A 12,601-nucleotide genomic window follows, 5' to 3' on the forward strand; every position below is an offset into this window, starting at 1 on the left:
CCGATGACCTCTGTTTGCTGAGCCACACGCATCACGATATGCAGTCCAAACTTGATGACCTACATCGAGAAGCGGGTATCACAGGGCTCAAAATTAACTGCCGGAAGACCCAAGAGATGCGATCTGGTGTGAGAAATTGCACGCCATTACGGATTGGTGCAGAGGATGTGGCACGAGTCCACAATTTCACCCACCTCGGGAGCGTCGTGTCAGAAACTGGAGGTACCGAAGAGGACATCACTTCGCGCATTGCCAAGGCCAGAGCTATCTTCGCACAACTTCGCCCCATATGGCAGTCACGGAAATTGACCCGAAGGGTCAAGATCAAAATATTCGGGTCCAACGTTAAATCCGTTCTGCTCTATGGGTGAGAAACGTGGAAGGTCACCAAGGTTATCTCGCACCAGCTGCAGGTCTTCATCAACCGCTGCCTTCGCCAAATTCTCGGCATATACTGGCCCGAGAAAATCTCCAACGTCGAGCTATTGGAACGCTGCCACGAAATTCCGATCGACCAGCAGATCAAGCGCCGCAAGTGGAACTGGATTGGCCACACTCTCCGAAGGGACCCCGATCACATCCCTAAGCAGGCTCTGGATTGGAATCCCCAAGGAAAACGCAAACGTGGTCGACCCAGGCAAACTTGGCGGCGCACTGTAGCGGACGAGGCGAAGAAGATCGGCAAAACCTGAAGTGAGATCAAGCGAGAAGCTCAAGACCGAACGAGATGGAGGGCTGTTGTGGACGCCCTCTGCCCCATCTAGGGGACATAGGACCATAAGTCACCCTACTGGAGTACGTAGGTAGTTATTCTGTGGCTGGGCTCAAAATGATATAACAAACTTACCTTTAAATAATAAATTCATTGAGCTAATATATTTATTATGTCTTGGACCCCTGACTTTTGACAACAACTCGTCAATCGATATTATAATCTTTTCAATTTTCTTCCCATGAACTACTAAGACATAACTGACAGATATCACTGAAATTGTAATACGATTAAACATACAACTTAAGTGACAATGGGCATTGGGCAGGGCACATGGTAAGCAGAACTGGCGGCTGATGGGGCAGCAAGGTTCTGGAGTGGAGGCCACGTCCCGGAAAGCGTGGGACGTCCACCCACAAGGTGGACCGACGTCTTCATCAAGGTAGAGGAATGCGCTGGATGCAGGCCGCCACCACCGGTCAATATGGAAATCAATGGGGGAGGCCTATGTTCAGCAATGGACGTCCTGTGGCTGAAATCATGATGATGAACTCACTGCAGTGTGTTGTAACGCAAGAATGTGTTGATGTAAGTTTATCCGCATGCTGGTTATGGTATGGTTTATTATTTATTTTACATAACTAGTTCAAAAAGTCCACTAAAAATAATTAAATTATATTTACTCTGAAATGCCCCACTGAAACGGTCAACCATTAAAAACATTATAAAAAAACGATGGAAATTGGAACTCCTGCTCATAGCTACGAGAAAATTCTTTAATAAACAGATAATACAGATCAATAAAATAACTGGCAGCAATATGGCTAGCGCCCAACTGGGGGAATCGTTAAATATGTTTATCCCGTAAAGTTTTAGAGTATATATCCACATCTTCAGAGTTTTCTGATTGTTCACGTGGAGGTTTTTAAAGCGATCCATGATTATATGTAAAAAGCGATGCAAAAGTACTGACTATACCAGATAGGTGTTATTATTTCATTGATCTATCTATAGAAGCGGGTGCAAATAAAGCAATTATATAGGACACACTGGCATTATAAAGACGATAATTACAGCCTATACTGTTTACCTGTAGGCACCTGTGGTCATTATTTAAACCGCTCTACATATACGAGCCCTAACTGGATACTGCAGCTTAAACAAGCACTTGTCCACTATGGGACTCTCCGAAACAAGAACGTGCAGGATATGCCAAGAGGCAGATGAAACGCGACCTTCACCACATGCTACGTCTTCCGGCCCGTGACCGCCACTCGAGAACTTTTCTACCCCAACGGCCATCGTCTCTATAAGCTATATGCCCCGCCCACTGCCACTTCACTTTAGCAATTCTGTACCTCTAGCACGAAAAACTTTCGAGTTCGTTTCTTTTGCGTATTCAAAGTGCCATCGAAAAATTTTGTATGAAAAATTAAACAGCGCCCCCTATAGGTCATAAAAAGAAAAAAAAACACCTAGTAAGAAAAACTTTCGATTTTCTTTCGTATCGAGTTCAAATACTAGGCATGACGAAAAATGGATTTTGTATGAAATAACGTAGCACGAACCTAATTTTGACAATCAACGTCGTTTCGTTGTCGTTGAAATCATCGAATGTTGTGTCACTGTCAATTTTGTTGTGAGAAGGTTACGTTGATAAAAATTTTACGTGTTTTTGAGGCTTAAATGTGGAGATTATGTGGTCGGCGAATTTATTTCCTTGTTTGGCATCATTTAGATTGTTTAGATGCTTTAAGTTATGAGATTAGGAAGCATCCCAACAGTGAGTAAAAAAATATATTTTGTGGACATTTTTCCTAATGTTTGTTTATTTCATATCTAATAGGGCAACATAATAAGGTAAAACTTAAATCCTGATGTTGTGGTTGTTGCAGCGATACCGCCTCAAAGTCAATAAACCTGCATTTTAGTAGATACCTACTTATGTGACAAATTGCCGGAAAGATAGTCTTATGGCAACAAAAAGAGTGTCCTTGGAACACAAGGCAAGTACATAATTTATTCATACATTCTGTCTACTCTACATACCATATGATTTCTTTGTCCTTTGATAGATAATAATTATTACAGGTTATATTATGTGCTATGCATTAAGATGCATCCAGTTCATACCAAGGCACTGATGGTATGAAGAAGCATTTGGAATTACTTAACCAATGCTCTCAATACCCCAACATACTCGGAGAAGTAGGTAGGTACTCATGCCTACATAAGATTTATCCATGAACTATTTTATACAAATGTACATATGCATTCAGTTCTTAAGATCATACAGAACAAAACACAACAGGGTGATTCCATACCTTTGCTCGTAAGTGTTTTAGCCAGAAAGTTTTAGATCTTAATAAACTTATTTACCTAAACTAATAACTATAAAATTAATGTTATAGTATTCTACTCATCAACATTTATTAATCATTACAGGTACCTACCCTACCCAAACCTTACAAAGATCCAGCTCCGGCACAGAATAAGTAATAGGACCAAGGTTCCTGGGCACACTAAAGAAATACCATCAACACTTGCGGGCAAATAGACATTAATGGGATTAAAACAAAATATATGTGTGACAATTTATTTAATAAATACTTATAAAACATTAAACAATATTTTGAATTTCAATTGAAACATAGGTACCTAACAGTTTTAATTTTCTATTAATAGGTATGATACATGATTGGTAATAATCAAAATTGTTATTCAAATTGCTGAGAGTTTCAATGGCTGGCTGCTCATGGTTTCATATATTATCATATGGCTACTCGGGTTTCCTCTGTAAAAGAAAAAGTAATGTTAACTAAATACTAATTTAACTTGCCATCCTAACAATCAATATGAAAGGGCATAACATTTCAGTTTGTCTAGAGAATGCATAGGTACCTACTTAAATAATAAAGATTCAATTATTACAATCAACATACCTTTGACTATTATTTTCCTGTCCTGTTAGGTCCAAAAAAGTGAGGCTAAGAACTGCAAACCGCTGCACTTTGCCTTTGGACTTCCACTCGCCAAAAGCGAGATCTTGATGCTCTTGCAGGATTTTTGTTAATTTCTAGCTGTTAAATCTTCTCCTCCATTCCATAAAATCTAAAACAAGATAGAATTACAATATACATATTTAACTACATGATTTAACTAAAAAATCTTTTCACTTGCTAATTTAATTTACTTACCGATGTCTCATCATGTTAACATCGTTAATATGGTCTTTATTTACTTTAAAACATAGCTTTATTACGACTTCTAATAACATTCTAAGAGGTTAGAAAATACGTCAAAACAAGAAAAATCCCTTGTCTTGTCACTGTCAGACGTGTGTGAGCGTGTGGCTGAGTGTGATTTTACAGTAGAAAAATAGAAGATAGATTTGTCCACGAAATTAATTTATTACAACAGTAGGAATACACAATGGATAGCTCTTTTTATTTTCTATGACACAAGTGACAATCAACAGAACATTGTTTCTATAGCAACTTAAATTTATTCATAACGCCGCTTTGCTTGCCAGCTACATTAACAAGACGAAAGATGTTCCGAAATTTGTTTACCCAACAATATAAATATTTGTTAGCGACGTCGACCAAGGAAATACGCTAACTTATTAATTAGGATCGATTAGCAACGTTAACAGTCAGATAATGTTGTAAAATAATCAATTAGAGTCGATTAGAGATAAATAACATTCCATCTCTTTCTCACATTATCTGTCATCTCGCTTGCACATCAATTACTCTTCCACACACTTCTGGAATATTCGAGAGAAAAAGAAACGGGACGGCAACATCGGACCTCTCGCTTCGAACATTCCAGAACTATGGTCCAGAACATGAGAGACAGAGACAGGAATATCGGGAGAGAAAGGGATGGATATAGCCCGGGGCCCTATAAATACGGAGCGAGGCACTCCGGGAGACAAGTTTAAGTTTATTTGAATGTATTGTTTTGTTCAGTTCAGAGAACAAGTGCTCCAAGCAACAAGTGATCTGAAGAAGCAAGAACTGAGAAAAGGAAGCGAATAATAAACGCGAGAAGTCTCAGCAAGTGAAATAGTGGTTTTATTCCTGCAAGTAGCACCTACTACGCCTGACATAGTAAGGGCAAGCTCTCAACGGCAGTCATCATCGTCCGGTCAGCGCTCTCGAACACACACAAACGCATACAGTCCACTGCAGTCCACCACATTTTCCTGGTCCTTCGAGCCGGATCACCACATTTTCCTGGTCCTTCGAGCCGGATTACGGGAATAGCGAAGATGCCTGTCACCAGGTCGGAGAAGCTACGAGGTGCCGCCGCCGCGGCTAGCGCCGCCGCCGCAGGAAGAATTACGTCGCCGCCGGTTCATGGAGGAAGTACTCCGACGGAAACCACGGATACTTCATCAACGCTGACCCCGTATCCCGCCGGGGGCGCGTCCTCACCGCGCATCGCCAGGGACCACGCCGCGCCGGCTGTTAGCACCCGGGTTATGGGAGAGCCCGGCGTGCATTTGGGAAGAGGGGAACCAGCACCGCGCTCCTACACAGAGGAGATAACCGCCGACGTCACGAAGCCACACGAAGCACTAAGGGCCCGTATCGCGGAAGCAGAGAAGAGACGTGCCGCCGCCGCCGCCGCCGCCGCCGCCGCCTCCACGCCCACCGCGGCCAATGTTGCCGCCGCCACCGTCGCCGCCGCCAACGCCGCCGCCGCGACTCCCGCGACTACGGTGACCACCGTGCCGACTGTTGAAGGACAGTACGCGCCACCCACGCCGCAAGTGCATGAACAAACGCCGCGACTGTCACGAGTGAATCAGGACACGCGCTCCGTCCGCTCGTCAAGAAGAAGGGCAGAATTAGAGGCCAAATTAAGAGTGGCCCGCCAGGAACTGGAAGTTGCCAAAGCGGAATTGGAGTTGGCCCAATTGGATTCCGAAGAATTGGAAGAGGATCCAGAAGAAGTGCAATACAGGCAAATGCAGATCGAAAATTGGTCGGACCACTCGAGCATCATCGCCGAGAAGGTACCGCCGAAACCACAGCCGCTACCGCCGCCGCCAACCGCCGCGCCGCTGCCGCCGCCGCCGCAAGTTCTACCGCTGCCGTCGTCGCCGTCGCCGCCGCAAGTGTTGCCGCCGTTGCCGCCGCAAGTGTTGCCGCCGACGCCGCCGCCGCAGCCACTAACTTCGGAAGGGAGGACCGATATTCAAGAATTGGCCATGGCCATCACCAAGCTGTCACAGAGGGCAGAAGGTGGCCTCACAATGCAACTGGTCGACCTCCCAAGTTTCAATGGCGCATGTGAAGAATGGCTCGCGTTCAGAAGGTCATATGAAGACACCGCGCGCTCCTTCACGCCGGCACAGAATTTGGCGCGACTACGAAGGTGTCTCCAGGGGCACGCGAGGGAGGCAGTCAAGAGCCTCCTGTTCACCGCCGAGGATCCGGAAGAGCTGATGAAGAGCCTGGAGGTCCGGTTCGGCAGACCTGGAGCGATTGCCCTGGCGGAATTGAAGAAGATGGAAAGGCTGCCAAGGGTCAACGAGTCATCAGGGGAGATCTGCATGTTTGCCAGCCGAGTCCGCAATGCCGTGGCCACCATCAGGGCACTCGGCAAGACGGAATATTTGTGCGCACCAGGAGCCGTAGAGTGTCTTATTGAGAAGATGCCGCCGACAATGAAGTCTCGGTGGCTGATGTATCAACGTGAGCGCCGAACAGAGGGAAAACCTGCGCTCGAACTCATGTACGACTTCATGGAAGTTGAAGCAGATATGAACAGCGACTACGCTCCCCCAGAAGTGTCCTGGGACCAGAAGAGGAACACGTTCAAGAGGCCGATCCACCACGTCCCACAAGCGGGGGAATACTACGAAGATGAGAAGACAGACGTGAAGAAGTGCCCAGAATGCCGAGAAGATCACTGGCTGTACGAGTGCAAGAGGTACAGGGAATCCAGTGTAGACGGAAAATGGGATATGGCAAAGAAGGCAAGAATGTGTTTCAAATGCCTGCGCTTCAAGCACGCAAGAAACACATGCTGGGCACAGCCTTGCAAGAAGTGCACGAGGTGGCATCACACCAGTCTTCACTCGGAGAAGTCCGCAGCAACGAAGACTCAAGAGAAGCCCGTCAAAGGAGTTGTGTCGTCAGTGCACACCACGAGCTGCGGAAGGGCCTACTTGAAGATGACGCCGGTAAATCTCTACGGGCCCAAGGGGACAGCAAGAGTGCTCGCGCTCCTGGACGAAGGGTCCACCGTCACGCTGCTGGACTCATCAGTGGCAAAGAAGATTGGGGCGCAAGGGAAGCCGGAAGCCATCACCATCGAGATGGTCGGGGGGAACGGTATGCAGAAGATCAACTCCCAGAAGATCAACATGAAGATCAAGGGGGTCCATTGTAGAAATAAACTCAACATGGAAGCGAGAACTATCGACAACTTGAAGCTGACCAAGCAAGGTGTCGAAGAAGGAATGCTTCAGAACTGGAAACACTTGAAGAAAATTAAGAAGAAGCTGGTCTACGACAAAGAAGTACCTAGACTTCTGATTGGGCAAGACAATTGGGGGCTGATAGTCACACGGAGACTACGCAGAGGGAAGGCCTCCGAACCAGTTGCCTCTTTGACCAGCCTTGGATGGGTTCTGCATGGATGCAACACTGGAAGAAGTGATCCAGTGAAGTTAGTGCACCACAGCAGATTAGTGAAAGATGGAACGGAAGCCTTGGTTCACCAACACTTCGAGAAAGAGGACATCGGAGTGGAACCACGTCGGCCATGCAACGATGCCGACAAACGGGCTCGCAGCGTCCTGGAGAACACCCACAGAGGGCATCAGGCGCACAAGCATCCCATCAAGAAGAAGTTGGATGATCATCCCACCTGGATGTCTCAACATGGGAGGCGCCTAGGAAAGAAGGGTCCGCACGGTGAAGACGACACTAATAGCCGTCCTGGAAGAAAAGACATCACCGGAAGAAGTCCTGCACACGCTCCTCCTCGAAGCGGAACACATTGTGAGTTCGCGTCCACTTACCTGTATCAGCGCGGATCCCAACGACGAAGAAAGACTCACGCCGAACCACTTCTCGAACGGAAAATCCTGCGGAGCGATGACGCCGGGCGTGTTCAAGGACCGCGACTTCATCGGGAATGCGAACTGGAGGACAGCGCAGCGCTTGACGGACCACTTCTGGCGAAGATGGCTAAAAGAGTACCTGCCAACTTTGATGCCAAGGAAGACAGCCGGACGGGAAACAGAAGACCCTCGAGTCAGCGACGTCGTTTTTATAGTCGACGTATCGCTTCCAAGGAACACTTGGCCACGAGGGGAAGTGGAGAGTCCGGTCCGGACAGAAGAGAACGAGTCCTCGACGTGCGAACACCCGGAGGAGTGCTACGGCGACCGACGCGACGAGTGGTAGTCCTGGTTCCTGCCAAGACGTCGCATCCGGAAGAGGGAGTGCTTCGCACTGCGGGGGAGATTGTTAGCGACGTCGACCAAGGAAATACGCTAACTTATTAATTAGGATCGATTAGCAACGTTAACAGTCAGATAATGTTGTAAAATAATCAATTAGAGTCGATTAGAGATAAATAACATTCCATCTCTTTCTCACATTATCTGTCATCTCGCTTGCACATCAATTACTCTTCCACACACTTCTGGAATATTCGAGAGAAAAAGAAACGGGACGGCAACATCGGACCTCTCGCTTCGAACATTCCAGAACTATGGTCCAGAACATGAGAGACAGAGACAGGAATATCGGGAGAGAAAGGGATGGATATAGCCCGGGGCCCTATAAATACGGAGCGAGGCGCTCCGGGAGACAAGTTTAAGTTTATTTGAATGTATTGTTATGTTCAGTTCAGAGAACAAGTGCTCCAAGCAACAAGTGATCTGAAGAAGCAAGAACTGAGAAAAGGAAGCGAATAATAAACGCGAGAAGTCTCAGCAAGTGAAATAGTGGTTTTATTCCTGCAAGTAGCACCTACTACGCCTGACATAGTAAGGGCAAGCTCTCAACGGCAGTCATCATCGTCCGGTCAGCGCTCTCGAACACACACAAACGCATACAGTCCACTGCAGTCCACCACAATATTGATTGGTAATAAATAATAATGGTTTTAAATACTTACATATTAAACAAACAATAACACAAAAACGTATAAACAATTAATGAGGCGTTATGAGCATTATTCATCTTTGTAACTTATTTTTTTAAATTTTATAACAACATCTTAAAATAACGCAGCATGTTTCGGACGGAACACACCATTCCATGTTAAATAAAAAAAAACTTGTAAAATACTCTATGACTCGTCGAAAGAAGCTTGCCAAGTTCCTTGACCTTGCGTGCCGACGAAAGAAGTTAGAAAGTTAAAAATCCTTAGTAAAACAAGAATGAACGTTTCGAGTTCGAACTCGAAACGTACAAAAATTCGTCCTCGTCTTGAACTCGAAAGTTTTTCGTACTAGTGGTACTGCAAGCCATATCGTTTACTTTGGTTTTCCTACGTATCTCCTCATTTCTGATTTGATCACGCAGGGACACTCCGAGCAATACCCGCTCCATCGCGCTTTCGGTGACTTTGACACACAAGTTTGCAAGAAAGAAGCAATTTCCTTGCATTGAATTTGGATAAATCAAACGACAATAAGACTGATTTAAATCTAACTAAAAAAATATTTCTTTATTTTTCTTTAGATACAGAAAAATATTAGAAAATCAGAGTTATTTAGTTCATCTCTTTTGAGACAAATAAATACATTCTATTCTATTCTATTCTATTCTATCTTGAAGAATACAGGATGAGGGAGAAATAAAACTAACGTTGATAAACAACCAATGTTATTTTATGTTTGGTAATATTTAAATATCAAATAAACATTTATTTTAATATTGCATTTAAATAAAAACCTACTTTTGGAGTGAAGTGATCTTTTCCTCGTTATTTCTTTATAGATCACTTAGCAATCTGTTTCTATAGCTAAATAGTAATTTACAAGTTAGCTGTAGCAGTAATTACCCAGAAGTGGTAGAGAACGCTTCAGGTCCGACGAGCCCCACCAACGTTAACAGTATGGATATGCCTACGACCAGGCTTTCTGCAATATCTGTAAAAATATTGTGGGAAAAAAAATACATAGAACCTCCTCCTTTTTTGAAGTCGGTTAATAATACAGATTCTGGACTATTCGTAGACGTCTACGAGCTACGAGCTACGACGCGTGAGCGTAGTCACTTACGCTACGGACAGCTACGGCACTCTGCCTACTTTGGCATTACTTATTCTGTGCTTTGGCGTAGCTTATAAATATGTACCTACTTAGCCACTTCTCTTGAGAACCAATAAACATAAAAGATGAAAAACAAATTAAATAAATTAAAAATAGTGAATGGATTATGCCTAATCCGCATTTTCTGATATCCTACTTTTGGTTTAAAATTGTTTTCAAGAAAGGAAAGATATAGAAGTCAAATAATAATTTGTTGTTTTTTTTTTTACTTTATTTAATATTTTTGAACGAAAATGTAAGCTTTAAAAACATTTTTATTTAAATGGCGTCCTTTTCCAATTCTAATACTGAAATTCAAATACAAGGATCTGTCATTGATATAGTAAATTGTTTAACACTTTGTAACTTTTAGATTATTTTGTTCTGAACTTACTAGATGTAAAGCTTATAATAAATCCCAAGCTGGTTGGGCCTATTTCCAAATGTCTTATCTTCTTTTTCTTCGGTGGCTCCAACTCTCAAAATTATCTAGCTGCATGAGCTGGTTTCCCACCAATTTGTTTATCGGATTCGGGGCCAGCATCTTCGCAGGAGCCAAGTGGCCAGTGTCAAGTGTCACGCTAAAAACCTCTATAGAAAATTAAGAGCCATTTCACAAAAATATTCCGCGCGAATTTAGGTAAAAGCTGTCAACGCAACGTCAAAAGAGTAAAAAGAACGCTGAAATGGACAAAAAAATCTTGAGCCGTGACCGTATTAAGACTTGATTTAAGTTATTAATTTTAAGGTAGAATGAGGTATTCAAACTTGATAAATTAATTTAAATTTTTAATAGAGTTTATTAAGTCTTTTATATTTCGATTCATAATGAAACACGAATAGGTATAATATGTAAAATATATATTAAGTACAAAATAAAGACAGTCACATAGTGAAAAAAAAATCTGCCCCCTTACAGCTCCATCATCGGACCCTGGATACGAATAATGAAACACGAATAGGTATAATATGTAAAATATATATTAAGTACAAAATAAAGACAGTCACATACTAAAAAAAAAAATCTGCCCCCTTACAGCTCCATCATCGGACCCTGGATACGAACTATTCGTCAAGGCGAATCACACAAGCCCAAACTCCATAGGGTTCTATTGTTTTGTTACGGAGGTGGCCATTGCATCTCCTCCAGATCCATTATCAGACAGAGCTAAGAAATAAATAAATAAATATTATTATAAGTAAACAAATAACTAAAATAATTCATCTTACTATCTTACTTCTTACTAGTCTTACTAATATTATAAATACGAAAGTTTGTGTGGATGTCTGGGTGTTTGTTACACTTTCACGCAAAAACTACTGAACAGATTTTGATGAAACTTTACAGTACAGTACAGCAGTACTAGGCAGTCTGTGTTCAACTATCACTCGGGTCGGACGTTCCTATCGCAAGACCTTTGGTTCACTCAGTTCCGATACGACTCTAGTGCTGTGTGTAATCATTTTCGTGAATACACTGAGTTTATTAATTTCTACGAGTGGATTTCATTTTGACTGAGACCTACGCTATGAACCCTGAACCAGAAGACCCTGTCGCCAGCGACAGCGACGCTCATCCAACCCTGGCGTCGACCAGAATAACAATGTATAGGCTATAATTTATGACGATCTGTGACAAACTAAATTTCAAGCGGGTGAAGCCGCGGGCAATACTACATATTTCATACTAGCTTTTTGCCCGCGACTTCTTCTGCGATGAAGTGGAAAATGGTTCTAATAGAATTAAAATATTCTAAGAAAATTAATTTTGTTAAATGATTATATTTTTTGATATAAAATCTACAAATTATTATGTTTAAATATTTGAATACTTACAAAATTATGAGATCTTTCTAAAACAAAATTAAAACACTACACCTGCCGCAGATTTCTTTGTAAGCAATGTTTTTTTGTTTTTCCTTCAGGTGCTAAAATCACCAGGCTATTGTGTGCGCATACTCTGGAGTATTCCACATACAACTGGTCGTCGGAGAAGCATAGATTTCCATTAAGTCTACTTCCGCTACCATATGAACTCCGCTAAAACTCGTGAGGGCGCCAACACTTACTTTTGTATTGAAAATTAGTATGAGCAGCTGCGCACGCGGTTGCCCGTTGCAGGCTCTATGCAACCACACTATTTTAAACCGTGGTCCATAAGCATGAGATGGGAAACTGCACTCTATTGAATTCTCTTGAATTTGATGGTGTTAGGGGAATCCTAGGAATGAATACAGACTTTCCAATAGAATCTCCTCATCAATATTGCGAAATTGCGAGTTGCAATGCAATGTTACGTTTTCACTTGTTATTTTATTGTTATCTGACCTTGATTTTTCAAACACGTGTCAAAATAAAAAAAATAATTTAAATCAAAAGTACTAAGGAATATTTCATTGATATCAACTTAGAAACAAGCACAGATCACAGAAACTAAAGGGAAATGTGACAAGGGACAAATTGGAACATATTGCTTGTGAAAGCAATGATGACAGTAGCGACGTCATTATGTAAACAGTTTATATTGCTTGCATAGTACTAAAGATTATTCGAACGTTGAATACTGATACCGCAGTGGATAATGAGCACATAATTTGATT

General features: G+C 42.8%; 1 long non-coding RNA gene across 1 annotated transcript; it reads left to right on the top strand.

The window, feature by feature from the left end:
* Window positions 1-2,279: 2,279 nt before the first annotated feature.
* LOC135072885 (uncharacterized) lies at window positions 2,280-2,900 on the top strand. The gene is made up of 3 exons (XR_010257507.1): window positions 2,280-2,495; window positions 2,608-2,718; window positions 2,804-2,900. It is a non-coding gene; the product is annotated as an uncharacterized LOC135072885 (long non-coding RNA).
* Window positions 2,901-12,601: the final 9,701 nt, after the last annotated feature.

This window comes from Ostrinia nubilalis, chromosome 6, assembly GCF_963855985.1.
Source record: "Ostrinia nubilalis chromosome 6, ilOstNubi1.1, whole genome shotgun sequence".
NCBI lineage: Eukaryota > Metazoa > Arthropoda > Insecta > Lepidoptera > Crambidae > Ostrinia > Ostrinia nubilalis.